General features: G+C 39.3%; 1 long non-coding RNA gene across 1 annotated transcript; it reads left to right on the top strand.

The window, feature by feature from the left end:
- The first annotated feature begins 252 nt into the window (after nucleotides 1-252).
- On the top strand, nucleotides 253-16,945 carry LOC127959436 (uncharacterized). Its single transcript, XR_008154263.1, has 2 exons — nucleotides 253-604; nucleotides 16,482-16,945. It is a non-coding gene; the product is annotated as an uncharacterized LOC127959436 (long non-coding RNA).
- Nucleotides 16,946-17,218: the final 273 nt, after the last annotated feature.

Genomic DNA, 17,218 nt, shown 5'->3' with positions numbered 1-17,218 from the left:
TTAATAGAATGTTTCTCTGACGTTCACATAACCAAAAAGAAACGTTCCTAATATATTAAATATATTTAATATTTTTGAACTTGTAAAAAAACGCTCAGAAACAACGTTCCAGAACTTATTGGGGATGCTAGCACATCGTTTTAGACGCATTCCGTTAGATGTGATCGTTGCGCTTCTGTCGCGCACTAGATATGCGATCTATGTAGGAAGCACACACGGTTTTGAGACAGTGACAGATGTGGACACGTTTATTGATGCGCGTGTCTCTTCTACCGAATCACCGGGAATGCGCGCTCCCGCGTGCGCTCACCTGAGGCGGTGGTGCGCGTGCGCGCTCAGGTGATGCAACAGAACCCCCACGAGAGACTCGACACACGGGCTCTGCGTCTCCAGGAGCAGCAGACGGTGCTTTGGACGCACAGCACAGATCTGCAGAGCTGCTGGAGGACATGCAGGGGTCCGTCGCGTGGATGTGGGTGCTCTGGAGGAATACCTCTGTCTGCGTTTGTTTGAACTCGTTTAAACACACCGGAGCGGAATAATATCTGACAGTTCGTTCGCGGAGAGACTCGTTCAGGATCAAACTTTGATGACACAAATCAAGGTGAGTTCAGGAAATCATCGCTCCAACTTTTCCATTCATCTGATCACACAGTTTGAGTGGAGAAGCCATTATCAGAAGCGTCGCGACACACACACACACACACACACACACACACAATAATTATCACACACACTCAATAACTCTCACTCACTCACTCACTCACACACACACACACACACACACACACACACACACACACTTTCACAAACACACACTCTCAAACACACACTCTCAAACACACACACACACACACACACACTCTTTCACAAACACACACTCTCAATCACTCTCACACACACTCATCCATACACACTCTCTCTCTCTCTCTCTCTCTCTCTCTCTCTCTCTCTCTCTCTCTCTCTCACACACACACACACACACACACACACACACACACACACACACACACACACACACTTCTGTGTTATTATGTTCATTTGACTTTGAGTATATTCCTATGATCTTATGTTCTCTCTATGGTTTAGATATTGTGTATAAACTAAGAATTACAATAACCTATAAATAACCTAACATTTCATTTTACATATTTAGATTTTATGTATTTATTTTTATTTAAAATATGTATTCATTTTTTTTTTTTTACATTTGAAATTAATTAGAAATTGAAATATATATTTATTTACGTTTTATTTCTGTTTGTCAGTATTTTTGGATGTCTCTGTTGTCTCATGGTTGGCTCATTCGTGAAACAGCTTTGAGATGCATCGATGAGGTGTTGTGTGTCGAACGAGGATCGTTTCTTGGGTTTAAAGTCTGTTTCTCGGCTCTTATCTGTCGGTGGCAGCCGTTTATCCCGTCACTGATTGATTATTGATTAGCTGCTTTATTAGCAGACACTGCAAGCTATGGAGATGGGATGGTTTTGTCATGGTTATTGCTCATTTACACTCATTAGCAGAACACAGAGATGTGTTATTGTTTTATTTATAGCGCGCGGAGACAGGTGCGCGCTCCCGTGGTCTGTCAAGGCGTCTCTGTGCACGCGCTCGCTGTAATGAGTTTCAGATTTCTGCGATTCAGTGTTTGGTTTGTTTCAAAGACAGCTTTCAAGGGTTATAACCTGATGATCGACTCATTCACTCATAAATGCTGTGGAAAAACTAACACTAGTTTCTCTAATGTTTTTGTATTATATCATTTTTGTTTTGTTTTACACATTTAACAAATATAATGATAATAATAAAAAAGCCCTCTAACACTAGCTTGCTCTATTCTCACTCTCATTCTATCTGTTTTTGCTTTATTATATATATACATATTAAAAACCTGGCTACATCTATTGCTTTAGGCTAGCTGACATCTAGTTGCTCTTGCTGATTTTACACAGATTGTCAAAATAAAAACTTTTATCTGTTAATTGTATTTATTGTACCTGGGTTTACATTAAGTAATGTTTAAAAATCGTAATAAATATTCTATTATACTTTATTATTCATTTTTAGTGTATGTTAGTTAATTTGTTCACTTACCTTATTGTAAACTTAAGGGTTAAATATATTTAATAAATAAATGTCTTTTTTGACTCAGAAATGCATCACTGTCTTAAATGCTTAGCTTCATGTTTAACCTTTCCAGGCTCATCCAGAGAGAGAGAGAGAGAGAGAGAGAGGGAGAGAGAGAGAGAGAGAGAGAGAGAGGGAGAAAGAGAGAGAGAGAGAGAGAGAGAGAGAGGGAGAGAGAGAGAGAGAGAGAGAGAGGGAGAAAGAGAGAGAGGGAAGACTCTCTCTGTAACACTTTATAATAGATTTTACTGACTGTCTTCAGTCGATCCTGTGGTTTGTCTGGTGTCTGCTCTCAGGCGTTGAGAGTGTGTTTGAGCTCATGGAGCTTGTCATTGATTTGCATTCATTGTTTAATGAGAAAACCTCTTCATCATTCCTGAGCAGGATTAGATCCAGAGCTCTTCCCCTTCATTCACACTGTTCAGACTTCAGTGTGCGCTGCTTTATCAATGGTGTTGCTTTGTCATGTTCAAATGTTTAAACATTATATATATAAATCTTTAGATTATACAGGTTACAAAAATGGTTCTTACAATGCTCTACCTTTTCACCCGAAATGTGACCTTATGCATTTATTTGTAATATTCTACGAGTGGTAAAATGTCAGTTTTTTTGTGTCAAGTTGTAATGCTATTTAAAGGTTACAAAAATGTTTCTTCGAATGTTCATGGAGTACAAATAATATCACAAGAACGTTCTGAGATTGATGTTGAATCTAGTTTCTAGTCACTAGTGCATTCATAATATTTTTTTGTTTACATAATGTTTGTGTGTTCACTATGTATATTTATTATTTATATATAAATTCACACACCGCATATATTTTGATTTATATAATTTATACATATATTTAATGTAAAATGTGAGTGTGTTTGCATAATGAATATAAATAATAAATATGCACAGTACACACACACACACACACACACACACACACACACACATACACACACATATATCATGTAAACAAAAAGCTTTATTGTGGATGTGAGTAATCACTGCTGAAGCTGATCCATTGGTAATAATTCACTAAATAAATGATAATTTACTCTTCCATCATGTCATCCCAAACCTGTTTGACTTACTTTCTTTCATCTGTTGAAAACAAACGATTATATTCAGAGAAATGTTTTGGTGTATTCTATTGATTTTTGTTTTTGTACATACAATGAAAGTCAATGGGGTTAGCTCTTTTGTGTTCCCCAGAAGAAGGTAAGCCTTTAGAAGTGTCATGAGGAAGATTAAATGATGACAGAAAGATTATTTTTGGACGAACTGTAATGTAGTCCCTACGACTCGTGCTTTATATCTCTATATCACTTCTGGTGTGTGGAAGCTCCACTCAACATGACAGAAACACATCATTCTGGATCATAAGGTTGTGCTGTAATAATCATCTGTGAGCTGAATGCTTTCCCTCAGACGTCAGGAGGATAACATAACGCTTGGGATATATCTAATGACATGCCATAACAAGCTGTTTTCAGTCATTGTGTCTTTTCCTTTGTGTTCTGCTGTAGAAATGTCAAAAAGACAACATCTCCTGTACATTTGTGGTTTAATGTGCAACATATGCCATGAATAATTCACCGTAAGATCCTGTTTATCTTCTCAAATCCTCATGTCTCCAGGTTTTCCACATGATGCTTTAAATGTAATCATTTTGGCTTCTCATCTCTTTTAGCAGTGTTTATCAGAATGTTTCTAAAGCAGGAAAATACAAGAATTGTTATGCGTTTAAAAAGCCTGAAATCACTTGAAATGTTATCAGTGATGTTAATGAACATTTTTGCTTAAGGCAACATAGACAGACATTTATTACCACAGTGATATTTAACTGTGAAATAATCAAGTTTTAGAGGTTATTCATGGTATGCTGGAATTAATTTGATGCTTTTAAACTTTCGAAGGGTGAGGAGAAAATACTAATTTCACCTCATTGTGTTTTGAAAATGCTGATTATTGCATTCATAACGTGAAGTCTTTTTCTGATTGTTTGTAGTTCAACTGAAATGACTCCCATAATTCACACAAAGCATCAGGGGCTGCAGAAAGCCCTTTTCCACGACGTTTCCGTGTCTTTCTGGTGTTTTTAATGTGGATTGCTGAGCATTTTCTCCTTAAGATGGCAGAGAACCAAAGACTGTTTCTACCAGTTTCATCTCATTAGCAGAGTGTTTCTAGGATGCTGATTTTCAGAAGGTTTCTGTCTGAGATGGTGAACCGGGAACACGGTTTGTCTAACATTAGCAACACATTTTGAGCTGTTTTGTAATGCAGTCTGACTAAATGATAGCAATTACTTTGTGATTCTGATATTAGAGAGAGCGATAGATTAAATGCATTAGCATTCTGATACAGGCATCTGTAGAGCATTTGTTCCTCTTCTTCAGAATCAGTTTCTGGTTTAAGCATGTGTGGCTGAATGTATCCATTATGTTTTATTGTTATCCATTATTATTAAATCAGTTCACTGAGTGAAAGTGCAGCAGGAACAGAGCTGCTGTGATTGGCTGGAGGCGGGGATCTTAAAGAACCATGTTTCTCTTTGTTTGAAGGACATTTGAATAATTTGAAGAACCATTCTCGACTGGAAATAACATTTTGTACAACAGAAAGCTCCCACAAATGGTAAAAGATCAATCAAAGCCAATAAAGAACCTTTAAAGTGTAGTTTTGGGTTTCACTGTAACATTATAATGTATGACTGTGTCTGTTTTATCCCGGTTGGCTCTGTGTTGGCGGCGGGATCAGTTTCTCATGATCTCTGGATGCGGATTGGTCCAGTGGGGACGCTGCTCTTAATCTGGTCTCACTATAGAGAGAAGACGGAGAAACACATGCTAATCGAGCAGCTGTGACTTGTGTTTTTAGCAGGTTATGATGATAAACCGAGCTCCAGAGAGCTGCCGTGTGTCTCTGCTGTGTTTGAGGGGTTTCACAGCGGTTGATTTGCTGTTGTGGCTTCAGGAGCCCAATACTAGCACTGGATCAATAGAACTAATAACTCAGCCCTCCGAGCTTGGCCTAGAACACACACACACACGCACACACACACACACACATGCCTTTTCTCTCTCTCTTGACTTTGAATGGTGTCTTCTCATTACGCTGGTGTGCTGATTGCAGTGAGGATCCGAGCGAGGTGTTATGGGTCAGTAAATCTCTCTCTCGGTTCTTATTCTGCTCGGACTGAAGCGTCTGCTTGAAGCTCAAAGAACGTCTGTTGGATGAAGATAAACATGAATCTGGTCTCAAAAATGTAATTTACTTTATAATGCAGAATGTGACAGAATTTGGCAATATTTGAATTATTAATTCCAAAGTAGTGCTGTGCAGTTAATCAGATTCCAATCAAGATAAGGACTAGTGTCTGTGAATAACCAAAAAGCCTAATTTTCTTTTCTTTCATCTGTGCGTCTCAGATGACAGTCTGCTAAAATAAAAGTTAGACTCTTCGTTTTGTTCACGGTTTCTATATATAGAATCCCAACGTCAAGCTCCAAGTTAATGGCAAAGTGGCAGGGACTGTATGAGGTCGCACGAGCGAGAGAGCTCGATTATGAGGTAATACAGTCCGATAGGAACGGGGCACGTCAAATATATCACCTCAATCTCCAGAAAAATGGAATGAGGCAGAATCAGTGATGTTGGCGATGGTGATTAGTGGAGAGGAGGATCTTAGACCGGAGGCGAAAGTCAAAACACAATCCCTCGCCCCCTGGCCCCAGGTGGAGATAACCTCTCGCCGTCCCAGCTGATCTAAAGAAACTACAGGCAGATTTTGCGGATGTGTTTTCGCCCCTACTGGGCCGTACTAACCTGATTCAGCACCATATTGAGACGGAGCCGGGCGCGGTATTTCACAGCCGGCCGTATCGCTTACCTGAGCACGAGAAAAAGGTAGTTCAGGCTGAATTAGGCGCGATGCTTGAGATGGGAGTAATAGAAGAATCCAACAGTAACTGGGTGAGCTGATAGTTTTAGCTCTGAAAACGGATGGCTCAGTCCGGTTCTGTGTGGATTACCGCAAGGTAAATGCTGTCGAAATTCGTCGAGTATCCAATGCTTCGGGTTGACGAGTTGCTTGATCGGCTCGGCTCGGCTCGTTTTTATCCGACATTGGACTTAACGATGGTATATTGGCAGATGCCTCGTCTCCATTATTCACAGAAAGGACAGCTTTCCCCATGCCGTTTGGATTACACCAATTTGTTACCCTTCCGTCCGGGTTGTTCGGGGCACCGGCCACCTTTCAGCGGCTCATGGATAAGATTCTGCGGCCCCATGCTGCATATGCAGCTACCTACTTAGATGATCTCATTATATTTAGTATATTTAGCATATGCAGCATCTGAGGGCTGTCCTGAGGTCGCTGAGGGGGGCTGGACTCCCGGCCAACCCAAAGAAGTGTGCGATTGGCCAATTGGAGAAAGTAAGATATCTGGGCTTCCACTTGGGGCATGGACAGGTGCATCCCCAAATTGATAAGACAGCCGCTATTGCGACCTGCCCACGCCCCAAGACCAAAAAGGAGGTAAGACAGTTCTTGGGGCTGGTTGGATATTATAGACGGTTTGTTCCTAACTATTCGGACCTCACCAGCCCCTTGACTGACCTTACTAAAAAGGAGGCGCCAGATATGGTCCAGTGGACGGAGCCGTGTCAGGCCTTTACCCAGGTGCTCTATGTGGCGGGCCGTTATTACACTCTACTGATTTCTCTCTCCCTTTTGTGTTGCACACAGACGCGTCGGACAGGGGGCTGGGTGCTGTCCTGTCCCAGGAGATAGAGGGGGAGGAACGGCTGGTGCTGTACATTAGTCGTAAGCTCTCAAAGAGAGAGACTAAGTTCAGCACCATAGAAAACGAATGCGCTGCCATCAGGTGGGCCGTCCTCATCCTCCGCTTTAATCTCCTGGGATGGGAATTCACCCTCTGTTCGGACCACGCTCTGCTGCAGTGGTTCGACCGCATGAAGGATACCAAAACGCGGATCACTCATTGGTATCTGGCTCTACAGCCTTTTAAGTTCAAAGAGATCCACAGACCGGGTGTTCAGATGGCTTTCTCTCCAGAAATCTCCTCTTCCTTTCCACCCACGAACTCACTACAGTGATGTAATGAAGTGTTTATATTTTAGCATATAAACATTGATTTTATTGTTTAAGATTTATGAATTCATTTGATTAGAAACGGGTTTTTTGGATGATTCAAATTGATTTAACCCATTAATACAAAAATGTTGAAATATGATTAAAAAGTTTGGAGTCATTTGTAAAAACAAGTCTCTTCTGCTCACTCAATTGATCAAAAATATAGTAAAAATAATGAAATAATATTATAATTTAAAATCACTGTTTTCTGTGTGAATCTGTGTTAAAGTGTAATGTATTTCTGTGATGCTCCGCTGTATTTTCAACATCATTCCTCCAGTCTTCAGTGTCACATGATCTTCAGAAATCAGAATAATATGATGATTTACTGCTCAAGAAACATTTCTGATTATTATCAATGTTGAACACAGTTGTGCTGCTCAATATTTATGTGGAAACTGTGATGCGTTTTATTTTTATTTTTCAGGATTTACAAATTAATATAAAGTTCAAAAGAACAGCATTTATTTAAAATAGAAGTCTTTTGTAACATTATAAATGTCACCTTTGATATCTTTAATGCATAATTGATGAATAAATAAATAGAGGATTTGTTTATTGAGCCTGAAAATGACTGGATTTCAAGGTATTGACACTTAATACAGAAACATTAACACACAACCAAAGGAGGAATATTTTATCTGTAGGTCCATTTAACGTCATTTCAAAGCTCTTTCCATTTATTTTCATCTGTTCATTTAACAGATGCTTTTATCCAAAGTGACTCTCAGATAAACCTGTCGTTCTGATGATGTCATTTGTAATGTGATATTAAATCTCAGTGGTTTGATACAGCTGTATGTAGAGTGTAGGAATATCATCTGTTCTAGACTGATGGATGCTGAGGATCTGTTCAGTCGGTGTTACTAGTGCTGGTTGAACAGTGTGATGTGTGTCTAGCCCAGCGCTGGTGTAATCTGGGTTAACTCATCGCTGTGATAACAGATGTATTGTAATAAGTATTTTTGTGTTGCTGTGGAGACAGATGGAATAATGATCATGTGAGCATCAGAATGAACACATTAGTGACATCTTGATTGAGATTTATTTATCAGAGCAGCTTCAGTTGAGGAGCTCTGAAGAGTTTCTGATGTTTATGACGGTGTGTGTGTGTGTGTGTGTGTGTGTGTGTTCAGCAGCATCATCTGGAGGTTTGCCATTCTATTAAACGACTCAATAAAAATGACCTGGAGCCAAAGTTTGAGTCTCTCTCTCTCTCTCTCTCACTCACACACACACACACACACACACACACACACACACACACACACACACACACAGAGAGAGAGATGGAGAGTGTGTATGTGTAACAGGAGATAATAAAAAATGATACAATAAGTTTTCTTCTTTTACCCAGAGGCTGAATCTCTGTACAAGTGTGTGTGTGTGTGTGTTCAACTAAATGGCTTTTATTTGCTTATTTCTCACATTCAACCATTTTTTTTTTTTAGTGAGTGTGAGATTACAGCGGTGAGATCGGTGTCTGTGTTCTGTTTTTAGAATTTTTATTAATGTGTGTGTGTGTGGGCATATTTTTGTGACTCATCAGAACATAGTGGTGTGTGTGTGTGAGTGTGTGTGTGTGTGTGTGTGTGTGTGTGTGTGTGTGTATCATATCAGGACACAACTCTGTAAAATGTCATGGGTATGACACAGGTATTACAAGGAGAGACTTATGAGGACATAACCCATGTCCCCATTTTTCAAAACACTTATAAATCATACAGAATGAGTTTTTTTGAGAAAGTAAGAATGCACAAAGTTTCCTGTGAGGGTTAGGGTTAGGTGTAGGGTTGGTGAAGGGCCATAGAATATACAGTTTCTACAGAATAAAAACCATTACACCTATGGGATGAACACACTTTACACAGAAACAAACGTGTGTGTGTGTGTGTGTGTGTACCTTTTGTTTTTTCTGTTGTATTTTAGATCTATATCTCTGTGTGTGTGATGTTTGATATCAGTTCTGGAAGCTGGTCTGATCTGTAGCTTTCCTCTGTAATCATTCGGTCACTCTGAAACACTGTGCCATGGACGAGAGACACTGAAACTGATCTGCAGACTCTCTCTCTCTCTCTCTCTCTCTCTCTGCTTGTTTAATCACAGATGTTCTAGTTCGTTACAGCGGTCTGCATGTTTAAAGGTGATCTCTCTGGTCTGCAGTGGATGACTGTGGTATAGATACAGTAAGTTTCCTGCGCTGTGCTGATTGACTCATGTGTTCTTGTGCGTGTTTGATGACAGCAGCCAGAGCATCATCACGATCAGAATCAGAGAGCCTGAGCAAAACTCTGGTGTTCTGATTGGACATGCAGTGCTCTGAGTCTTTTGATTGGTTAAGAGCAGCCTTATGAGTGTTCTGTTCGGTCGGGCGGTCTTCCAAGCATTCTAATTGGTCAGAGTGGAATTATAAGTGTTCTGAGTGGCTGAGCAGCATTCTAAGCTTTTGCTTGGTCACGTGGACAGATTGGTTGAACAGTGTTTGCTTGGTCAAGTGGCATTCAAAGTGTTCTGAATTGTTGAGATGATGTTGTAGTGTTTTAATTGGTATTCTGAGTGTTCTGATTGGCTGAGGGGTCGTCAGAGTGTTCTGATTGGTTAAGCAGCATTCTGAGTGTTTTGATATACAGACCAGCATCTCATTATTGAGTCGGTGCTTGTGTGGTGCTGCCTGGTGTGTGTGTGTGTGTGTGTGTTTCAGTCTGTGTATTTAGCTTTGACTTCTGATTCTTTGTTGACCGTGTGGAATCGAACAGAATTACAGAGTACATTGTGTGGAATGTCAGTGACCTGATATGAACTCCATGCTTATGGCACTTTTTAAACTGAAGCTGGTTTACCTGCATGTGGAACCATGGTGTGGACGTCTGAAAACCAGTCTTGTGATCACCTGCTGTCCAATCACAGCTGTGATAATGTGTGTGTGTGTGTGTGATATTTATATGCGTGCATTGCACACATTTATGTAGTCCAGTGTTTTGTGTTATTCACGAATCATTTTCACCTTTGAGACGTCTGCAGAGGGAGGTGTTGTCAGACTCCGCTCACTTCAGGACACACAATTACCAGGCAGCTATTTGCAGTGGGATTGTTTATTAGCAAGCGGGATTAATTACAGGGTGAGACAGGAGAGGGAGAGAGACTGTGTGTGTGTGTGTGTGTGTGTCGCCCACGCAGAGAGATCAATCCTGAGCTGCTATTCATAGACACCACTGAAGACCGTCTGTCTGACCTTCTATTTTAAACATTGATAGTTAAACACATTTTACCCTCATTTTCTAGTTATGCTAATGTGAAACAAATAATGTATTATTTAAATCAAGTATTAATTCATTATTTAGCACATTAGCATTTGCTGAATGCTCATTAAATCCAATCATTTTTAGTATTTTCTATTTTAATATATTACCAGGCTTGCAAAAGTTCACAATCCCTTCAGACGGGTGTTCTTTGGTATGTTCTCTTGGATTTTCATCATGATCAAAAAGTTCTGTGATTGTATTTTTTTCTTCAGATATCATCTCAAGGGAGTAGGATCACAAATCTCATTCACGGATCATATCATTATATGGATGAGCAAAAAGGTTTTCAGTCACAGGCGTGTGATAATTAAGTGTAAAATAAGACTTCATAATGTTCACTGTACAAATTAAATGTAGATGAATCTTTGTTAAAGAGATCCTATTATGCTTTTTCACTTTTCAGCTTTAGTTAGTCTGTAATGTTGCTGTTTAAGCAGAAAAAGGTCTGCGAAGTTATAAAGCTCAAAGTCCATTTCAAAAGAAGATATTTTATTTAACACAACGCATATTTTCGGGGATTTGTGACATCACAGATACCAACGAATGGGACGAGACCTGGTTGAGCTGCACTAGAGACGACAACGAGTGTTATCACCAAGTCAGAGACACGCAATAATAACAATAGCAATAATGTAAAATATGTGAAAAATTGTTTTCTGCAAAAAACCTAGTATGAGAGCCTTTTCTAGTACACCCCCGAAACAAAATCAAGGCTTTGTAAAAGAGCATAGCAGGACCCCTTTAAAATCTTTGAATGTGTGTGTGTGAGTACTGCATAGAGTTCTGTTTTCCTCTTATTGTGCTTAAATGGTTTAAAATGCTTAACTGTTTAAATAGGCAACACATGCAAATGGTCAAATATTTGTTTCACCACTGCAAGCGAGTGAACGATGCAAATCAAGGAAGGAGTTTTACATCGATATACAGTATAGCCCATCGGGCACTGATGCATTTTGGTAGATACAATAATCCTGGTTATCGATTTTGCAAGCCCTGCTTAAAAAATATTATATAAATAGTAATGAGAATCACTGATGAGAATAATTTGAGTTGCAAAAAAACCCTCAAAAGATGCATTTCAGTAATATTGAGATAATATTGAGTAATATCTATGTCATTATGCAACAAGGCCACGTTTTCTTTATGCATAATATAAATAAAACTCTTCCTCTTATTTTGGGCTGTAATGTAATGTGCCGTGTTCATTCATGTTAAACCTCCAGATCAGTGTGTGTGTGTGTGTGTGATCCTGTATTTCTGCACGTTCTCTTGCTCTGTTTCTCGTCTTGTGTCTCGTTCTTTACCTCCCTCTGTGTTTCTATCTCTTTGTTAAACACGAGTGTGTAGGTGTGTGTTTTACACTTATGTAAATTGTCACGTTATGCAATGTGAGGAGTGTGTGTGTGTGTGTGTGTGGATTATATAGAGCTCAATAAAGCCTGAGCTTATAGATCTTGAGATACTTCTGTGTGTGGATGTGTTGAGTCCTGTAGTCACACTGAGTGTTCTCTGTAGTTCAGAGCAGAAGTAGTGTTTGGAGTGACTCTGTTTCATTGTTTTGTGTTGTGTGTTTGTCGGGGCTGGAGCAGCTGTAGGGTTTTACCCCAGTAATGTGTAACTCAGACTGTCCCAGTTCTTCATAATGACCCTCATCAGTCGTGACCTAGACGTGTCTCATGCTCCTGTAGAGATCAGCAGACACAGAATGTTCACTCACATATATTCAATGATTTACAGCAGCAAAGTGAGCTGAAATCATCATAAGATGTGATGTTTGTGACTGTTTTTGATGTCATGGTTTAATTTATGCAAATGAGCAGCAGTGGCGACTGCCAATCGGAGTGAGATGTGAGGTCATGTGACGTGTCAGTAAGATGAAGCTGATGGTGGCACTGCTGTGTGTGATTGATCTCTGCACACATGCAGTGTTATGATGATGATGAAGATGACTCATATATTGATTATTCTTCATCTCATACGATGATCGTGGCGTTCTATGAAGTTTCCCTGCAGAAGAACATTGATTGATGTTGTTTTGCTGAATGAGAATGACATCTTACTGTAGTTCCTCATTTGTGGTGGTATTCCTCCAGCAACAAGTGACATTTGGTCAACGTTTGACTCTTTTCCTAATTTAATTGATTTTTTTTTTTTTTTTGTAATTTTGAGTGATTTCCTCTATACACTGGTATTTCTAAACCACCAGTGTTTTATTTATTTAATTTTTACTTTGTTTAACCACAGTGGCACAGTCTCTAAATACTCCATTAAACAAAATTACAGCCATATAAGATTAGTTTTGCCTCTTGACACAAAGACGGCTGCTGTGGCTAAACCAGGTCAAATAAAAATAAGAACTTGTGGCTTTGCAATATCATTACATAGAGTTACTTGCTCATAAAAAGGTTATACTGTATTGAGCATCTGGCTTTGGGACGTCCATATAGAATGAAGCATTTTTCAGACTCATAATGTGTGTGTGTGTGTGTGTGTGTCCTGTTTTACTGTAAACAGAGATGTTCTAGAACATTTCTGAGTTGGTCTGGGTTGAATCTCTAATAAAAAAGTGTGCGCAGTGTTTGTGGCGTCGGTCCAGGTCATGTGATCAGACAGGAAGTGGTTTGTGTCCCAATGTAGTGCTGCTGTTCTCTGAGCTGACCGCAGATGGATGAGTGTTTCTCGGGTCAATAGACGTGTTTTTAATATTCGTGAGATGGCCGAGGGCCTTAAACTGGGTTTGTGTGACTGTGTATGACTGTACGAGTGTGAGGATTGATGGGATGCTGAACAGGTGCTTGTGCTCTGGATCTTCTAAGGATGTTTGAATCTGTGTCTCATCATGTCTCACAGTGTCTGAGTGTCTCAGTTTCTCAGCGTCTCTTTCTGAGTGTCTCAGTGTTTCTCTGTGTGTCTCATCATGTCTCAGAGTGTCTCAGTGTTTCTCTGCGTGTCTTGGTGTGTCTCAAGGTGTTTGAGTGTCTCAGATTGTCTCAGCGTCTCTCAGTGCATCGAGTGTCTCACGTGGACTGAAGTGAGTCTCTGTTGATCCTGAAGGAGCTCTGGGTCATTAATCATGTGTCTCGCCTCAGCCACCTGGATGAGGAACAGATTACTACTTCCCTCTCAGACAGGAAACACACACTGCTGATTTATAACCCTAGCTATTTCTTTACAAGCGCTGCAGTGACTCCTCAACAGAACCCAATGGCTCATTTTGTAGCATTTTATAATGAGAGTGAAGTCTAAACAGTAATAATTCTGTTTTACAATCCAAACCTTCTCAATCAAATGACTCATGTGTGTATGTAAATGAGCTGCGCTCTGATTGGCGGTGTGTTGTATGTTATTGAGCTCATGGCTGTGATGTCATGAAGGTTTGTGAATGAATCCAGGTCTGAGTTTTGTTTAGGAAGAGCGAGACAGAGATTTGTGTCTGTCAGGATGTTGATACAGCAGCCTGATTCAACTCTTCTCTGGCTGTAAACACACGTCACACACACACACACACACACACACACACACACACAGTGAAGTAAACAAGGGTTTTTAACGAGAGGCCACAGCTCTGGTGACTTAACTAACGGTTTAATGACCCGCTGTCAGAGATATAACAAATGGCTTGAATAGAGAGTTGGGTTACACTTTAGAATAAGGTTCCAGTAGTTAATGTTAGTTAACTAACCTTTTTTGTTAACATGAACTAAGCAAGAACAATCCTTCTACAGCATTTATAAGTCTTAGTTCATGTTAATTTCAACATTTACTAATGCATTATTTAAATCAAAAGTTGTGCTTGTTCATTAGTTAATGCACTGTGAATTACCATGAACTAACAATGAATAACTGTATTTTCATTAACTAACATTAACCAAGATGAATAAATACAGTAATAAATGTATTATTCATTGTTTGTTCATGTTAATTAATACATTAACTAACATTAACTAATGGAACCTTATTCTAAAGTGTTACCGAGAGTTGTTCACTTTACATTCTACATCAATGTATTTCACAGATGCTTTAGTCCAAAGTGACTTGCACTGCTTTGTCGGAATCAAAACCATGACCTTGACATTAGTAGCATCAAGATCTGTTGTTTGAGCATCAGGAACGATGAATGAGCTGAATGAGACAGTAAAACGATTTGATCTTCCCATCACCGGTGTGTGTGTGTGTGTGCTCTTGTTTCTGCTCCAATCAGCAGGACATACAGGTGCTGCATTGTAGGATCCAAACTAATGACATTTACATACACCCATTTCCTTATTTACCTAATGAACACCTGCTGAAATGCGCTCAGAAAGTATGACACACACACACACACACAATCCATAAAAAAGAAAAACACCTCACATTAGTGTCCATGTTACACTCAAACAATCTCACAATTTATTAAGAATTTCAAGTCACATCAACAAAATGTATTTAAGTTTGATAGAATCCGCATGAAAAGAATCAAATTTATCAATAATAAGCCATGAACAAGGTTCAAATATGAATTTATGTATGTTGTGTCTAATATAATAATCTTGATTTACTTATAAAGAAATGTATAAACTTAATTATGGTCTATATTACGCAAATCTCATTCGTACCCATTTATGCATTACTGAGCAGTATACATCCAGCTTAACTTACGTTTAAGACATGAAAACCTGCTTTGGCACAAAATAAAACTGTCACTAATACTACAGGTGAACTCTAGGTAAAAAAAAAAGAAGAGAAACTTAAGGGACATACAGAGAAGTGTGTGTGTGTGTGTCTCTCTGTGTGTGTGTGTGTGTGTGTGTGTGTGTGTGTGTGTGGTGAGTGTCTGTCTCTAGAAACCCACAGACAGCAGCACTGAAACTTCTCTGTATTTTTACATATTAATGAAAACATGATTTAATGTGTTTATCCATCTGAGATTGTTGACTCCACACAATGTAGGCTAGATGATTCACTGTCTTTGTGTGGACATTTGGATACACACACACACACACACACACACACACACACACACACACACGCACACACACACACACACACACACACACAGAGGGACAGGAGATGGATTGAGATGGTGAACAGGTTAAAGAGATTAGATGTGTAACAGGTTGGATAGGTGAGTGAGATCGTTCTGTTGTCATCTACTCTTCCTCATGTCTTTCCAAACCTGTTCAAACATGAAGGGACATATTTTGAAAAACTGTAAACAACGATATTGGACCCCTTTACATGTCATTGTTTCACTGAAAAAGTTTTAAGTATCTCATATGTGTGAGCAAAAAATGACAGATTTTCGGGTGAACTCTTCATTTAAACTGAGATCTGAAGACTGAATATGAATGTGTGTCTCCTCTGGCCTCTTTCTGTTCCTCTGTTGTGTGTGTGTTCATGTTCTCAGACAGACTTTGCAGGAATGCTCTCTCAGTTCAGGTGAAATTACTTTAGTTTTAGAAATGTAGCTGTGTTTTGGTCATTTATATTATCACATGAACACCAGTTTTCAGAGACACATGAGCACAGATGAAGACCGATCGTGTGTGTTTCTCTGCTTGAACATGGATGTAAATGTTATGATGAGCGCAGCATCAGATGATCACGAGCAGGACCGATGAGGTGCTTGAACATCACTGCGTGTTGATTTAATGTGTGTTCTCTATTCAGAGCAGCTCATTCTTTATCTGCGGCTAAAGGAGTATTTATAACCAACCCGTTTGTTTAGCTTTTACCAACCCTAACCCAGCAAAATACGTTTATTTTTATTCATCCGTATGAATAAATAAATGTGTGCAGGTCAGGAACAACTCATTCCAGAGACTCAAGAAAACATGCTTGAGAACTAGCTGTTCTTCTTTAAACTAGTTTAACTTTATAGGAACCTGTGAGATCATTAACTGTCTTTTTTATTGTAGGTGGGTCAAAAGCCATGACATCAGAGGAGGAGGGGCCTGCTGTGGTGGGGGCGGAGCCACACGTGGACCAGCCACACGTGGACCGGTGTGCCTCTTCTGGCTGGGATGGGCTTGTTGAAGAGGCGGAGCCTGCTGAGCAGGAGGAGCAGGAGCAGGAAGTGGCTGATGATGTCAGCAGTGAGTTAAGTGCTCTGGTCGTCCCGTACCCAGAACTAGCGCCCATCGTCTTCTTCTGCCTCAAACAGACCACGTGTCCTCGCATCTGGTGCATCCGCATGGTGTCCAGCCCATATCCTTACCAACCACTTTAGGGTTTATTTTTGTCTGCTTTCATGTAAGGTACAGTTTTAGTTTTTTTTTGTTTTTGTCATTTATATTAGTTTTTCCAAAATATCTATATTGTATTTATGTAGATAGTTTTAATACAAATAACTTAATAAAAAAATAAAAAAAGGTAAAACAAATATATATCTGTTACCTAACTTTTCAGAGTTGCATTTCTGAAAATTCTAAATCATGAGATAAAATGTAGCAATTATCCATGTTTTAAAGTTGTTTAGTTTATGTTTAGTATTCTTTTTTTTTTTTTTTATTTTTTTTTTTTGGTAATATTAAGTTGGGACTTATTCTATTTCAACTGACACAAATGTTTTTAATGGTTTAAGTTAAGTATGTTTGAAGTTTTTGTGTCTGAACTTGACAAGTAACAAGATTTCTTGTTTAATATGTCAGCAGCT

Source organism: Carassius gibelio, chromosome B6 (genome assembly GCF_023724105.1).
Source record: "Carassius gibelio isolate Cgi1373 ecotype wild population from Czech Republic chromosome B6, carGib1.2-hapl.c, whole genome shotgun sequence".
NCBI classification, from domain to species: domain Eukaryota; kingdom Metazoa; phylum Chordata; class Actinopteri; order Cypriniformes; family Cyprinidae; genus Carassius; species Carassius gibelio.
The sequence above is the reverse complement of the archived record's forward strand: the minus strand, read 5'-3'. Positions and strand labels throughout refer to the sequence as shown.